Below are 4386 nucleotides of genomic sequence, written 5' to 3'. Positions count from 1 at the left end.
TGATTCTCTTGAGACAACTACTCTGTGCTAAGTCATTCACCAGTAAGAAGTGTGACTGCCCTGAAACAGTTGTGCTATACAAACAGGCATTCTAGTCAACAGCTTAGCAGAGCTCCCAGCTGACACTTACCATCAATTATCAGCCATGTGAGTGAACAGTCTTAGATATCCACCCCAGATGAACTCACATAACTGTAAAACTTTTACCAAAGCAAACTTGGGTCTGCTTGCCTGTGCACAGTAAAGCCATCCTACTGACACTCTTCTTCCTACATTATCAGTTTTGTGACAGGGAAGAACTGACTTCATGTTGGATCTGTTTCTTTTACTTTAACCTTGCTTTCCATTGCTTTTGATCTCTAAAAACACACTGTTCTTTGATCTCTAAAAAGACACTGTTCATACCTAATGGCTGGCCTTGGGGAACCCTGCTCCTCTGCCTGAATGTTTAACCAAAAGGCCTTTGTTCAGGATCCTGTCCACTTATTGCTGTCTACAGGAAGGAAGAAATTAACTCATCTCCTCCCTGAGGCTTGCCATTCCAGGAGATATTTGTAAGATTAATGGCCTTTTATACTTTACCTCCTCACCTCACCTCTCTCCTCGCCCCCATTTCTGTTCTATAAAAGAACCTGGCATCCAAACCCCAATAAGATGGTTATTTTGAGACATTAGTCTGCAGTCTTCTTGGTCAGCTGGCTTTCTGAATAAAGTCCTATTTCTTGCCTCAACACCTGGTCTCTCAGATTTATTGGCCTGTAGTGTAGTGCAGAGGGGACTGGGATTTGGTAACAGTTTATTTCTCTTTCTTGAACCATTGCCCTAAACAAATACTGTAAATTTTCTGTATTATCTCCCATGTTTAAAAACAAAACAAAACGAAAAAACTGCCTCAACTTTGCGTTCTGCTTCAACTACTTCTCCATTCCTAGGGCATATTTGCTCGCCATCTTCATTCTTCACCTCTCATTTTCTCTTCATTTTACTACAGTCTACCTTCAGTTCACATTACTCCACTGATACTGCTCTTGTTAGGTTCACCAATGACCAACAAGTTACAAAAGTTGCCAACATCCTGACTCCCTGTCCATTGATGCTGAGTAGAAATAAGCAGACAGAGTTTGAAAGAAATAGAGAATGTGGCTTTATTCCTTTTGTCAGATAAGAGGGAGAACACAGGAGACTAACAGCTCATGAACTCTGCCCGACTAACCTAGTGGGATTAAAAGAGGTTATATAGACTGGGACTCATCGTCTGGGGTAGATAAATGATAAGGCTCAAACTAATGAAGGTCTTATATGCAGAGTACATCATGAGAAACGCTGGGCTGGAAGAAGCACAAGCTGGAATCAAGATTGCCTGGAGAAATATCAATAACCTCAGATATGCAGATGACACCACCCTTATGGCAGAAAGTGAAGAGGAACTAAAAAGCCTCTTGATGAAAGTGAAAGTGGAGAGTGAAAAAGTTGGCTTAAAGCTCAACATTCAGAAAATGAAGATCATGGCATCTGGTCCTATCACTTCATGGTAAATAGATGGGGAAACAGTGGAAACAGTGTCAGACTTTATTTTTAGGAGCTCCAAAATCACTGCAGATGGTGACTGCATCCATGAAATTAAAAGACACTTACTCCTTGGAAGGAAAGTTATGACCAACCTAGATAGCATATTCAAAAGCAGAGACATTACTTTGCCAACAAAGGTCCATCTAGTCAAGGCTATGGTTTTTCCAGTGGTCAAGTATGGATGTGAGAATTGGACTGTGAAGAAAGCTGAGCACCAAAGAATTGATGCTTTTGAACTGTGGTGTTGGATGAACTGTGATGTTGGAGAAGACTCTTGAGAGTCCCTTGGACTGCAAGGAGATCCAACCAGTCCATTCTAAAGGAGATCAGTCCTGGGTGTTCTTTGGAGGGACTGATGCTAAAGCTTAAACTCCAATATTTTGACCACCTCATGCAAAGAGTTGACTCATTGGAAAAGACTCTGATGCTGGAAGGGATTGGAGGCAGGAGGAGAAGGGGACGACAGACGATGAGATAGCTGGATGGCAACACAGACTCGATGGACATGAGTTTGAGTAAACTCCAGGAGTTGGTGATGGACAGGGAGGCCTGGCGTGCTGTGATTCACGGGGTTGCAAAGAGTCGGACACGACTGAGTGACTGAACTGAACTGAATGAAGGTCTTGCATCCTTCTTCCTGCATTATTTCAAAATAGTTTCAGCTGGTGTCAGCTGTGTTCATTTGTCTCTGGGTTATTGACCAGCAACCTTCCTTCTGAAATACAAACAGCTATAAGGGTTTTTTTTTTTTTTTTTTTTTGGCTGCAAGAGAGTTCAGAGAGAATAAACACCAGGTGCAGGATATAATTTACACAGTGTGGAGGTGGAGGGGGGGTGATAGGTTAACTTTGTGAAGGACAAATCTAGGTACCAACACTGCAGATTAGTAAGTTAAAAAACTAAGATTGATCAGCTCTTTCAGGCTCATTTGTCCTGTTCTCTGTTCTCTTTACTTGTTCTCAGGAGAGGAAAAACTTCATTTCTTTTTTGCTGCAACACAAATCTGATAGTCAATGTCCTATATTTTCCGCAGCAGTGGTGCCATTGACTCTCCTTCCCTTTGGAAATCTCTTTACTGATCTTGCAATATTGGATCTCCCTCTAGTTATTCCTTCATAACTATTCTTTGTTAGCTCTTCACTGGAAGATGAGAAAGTGCCTCAGAGCTCTGTCTTAGATGATCTCTTCTTTTTCTCCTGGTTTAAAAAAAAATCTTTTTAGCAACCTCAAGTAGAAAGGGTTGAATTAAGTACACACCTAAAATTATGACATTATAGAGTATTAGATCCATTCTTAATTTATTTTAATATTTATTTCCGTTTCTATTCATCCCCTGTGCTTCCCCAGTGGCTCAGTGGTAAAGAATCTGCTTACAGTCCTGGAGACACCGATTTGATTCCTGTGTCAGGAAGATCCCCTGGAGTGGCTATCCACTCCAGTAATCTTGCCTAAAGAATTCCATGGAGAGAGGAGCCTGGCAGCTACCGTCCATTGGGTCACAAAGAGTCCGACATGACTGTAGTGACTAAGCACATTCATTCCCTACACCTTTTTTCTTTTTGGACCTAAACACTCAGAGCCAGCCCTGCAAAGATAGAAGAAAACATAGAGCTGCAAGTGCCAAAGGCCTGGTGAAATGAATAAACAATTATTGAGCAAGCAGAGTTCATCAAACAGAGTGAGACCATATTCTTTCAACTTCAACAGTTTAGCAATAATGAAAACAACAGAGCAAATATTGTACGAATTAATCTCTACTAAATTTTAATTTTTATAAACTTTTATTACTCCCAATAATGCAGATTTTTTAAAACTTAAATGTAGAGAAATATGGAAATATTCAGTGTCTCCTGTAAAGTAAACATACTGTAAAGTGTGCCGCTTTTGAAGTCATTCAGTTGGAAAAGGACCTGATTAAAGGATTAACAAGTAACCGAATTCCAATGAGGGTGAAATGCAGCTGCTCCTGACACATTAGTTACCCCATAAATTCCTTGTCCCACAGCCTCACATTTTTCAGGCTCAGAGGAGGAAGAAAAAAAAATTATTAATTTCTTTTTTTCTCAAGAAAATCTTCCAGAGAAAAGGAATGTGGTCATCTTTAACTTTGCTGAAGCCCCTCTGAAGCAACTCTTTCTACTAGATTTTTAGGAAGACTAGAAAGACAAGTAGCCATGGCTGAAATGTAGCTTTGTAATAGTTAAACATTTTACAAGCTTTTGGTGCCCTTTCTCTCACAGATGCCCAGGGACCTCATGCTATCCTTCAATTTATAAAGTTATTGACTATGTTATTCTACTCAGATCTGTTTTCTCCTGTCTAACCTCATACAAAAAGTTAATTTTCTCTTTCATTCTCCTCCAACCCAAAGAACATCAAATCCACATTATTCAGGTCTTACAAAATGTAGCTACTTTATAATTCAAATTTCATTTAGATTTGTATTGTCAAAAAAAAAAAAAAAGGAAGGCAAGATGAGTCTTGAAAATTGTCACCTAATTGGAGAAGCAGTAATACTGATTCTCCCTGCTATGGGGACTGGGGAAATTCCTGGGAGGCAACAGTACAAAATATTTTTACCTATTCTACTGAGAGTGAACTGAGACAAGACCAGGGTCTTGCCAGTAAAGTAACTAAAGTGATAATGATCATTGCCTATCAGTCCACAAGCATGTTGTTGCAGACTGCATAGAACCACATGATTCATCATTAACTCTTACATAATCTACTTGCTTGATGTACGTTTCTCTGGCTCAGACCTGGTAAGTTTGATCCACTCCATTAATGTTCTTGAAACATCTTAAGATAACAGTTATC

The sequence above is a fragment of the Bos javanicus genome, chromosome 16 (genome assembly GCF_032452875.1).
Source record: "Bos javanicus breed banteng chromosome 16, ARS-OSU_banteng_1.0, whole genome shotgun sequence".
Classification (NCBI taxonomy): domain Eukaryota; kingdom Metazoa; phylum Chordata; class Mammalia; order Artiodactyla; family Bovidae; genus Bos; species Bos javanicus.
Note: the sequence above shows the minus strand (reverse complement) of the source record.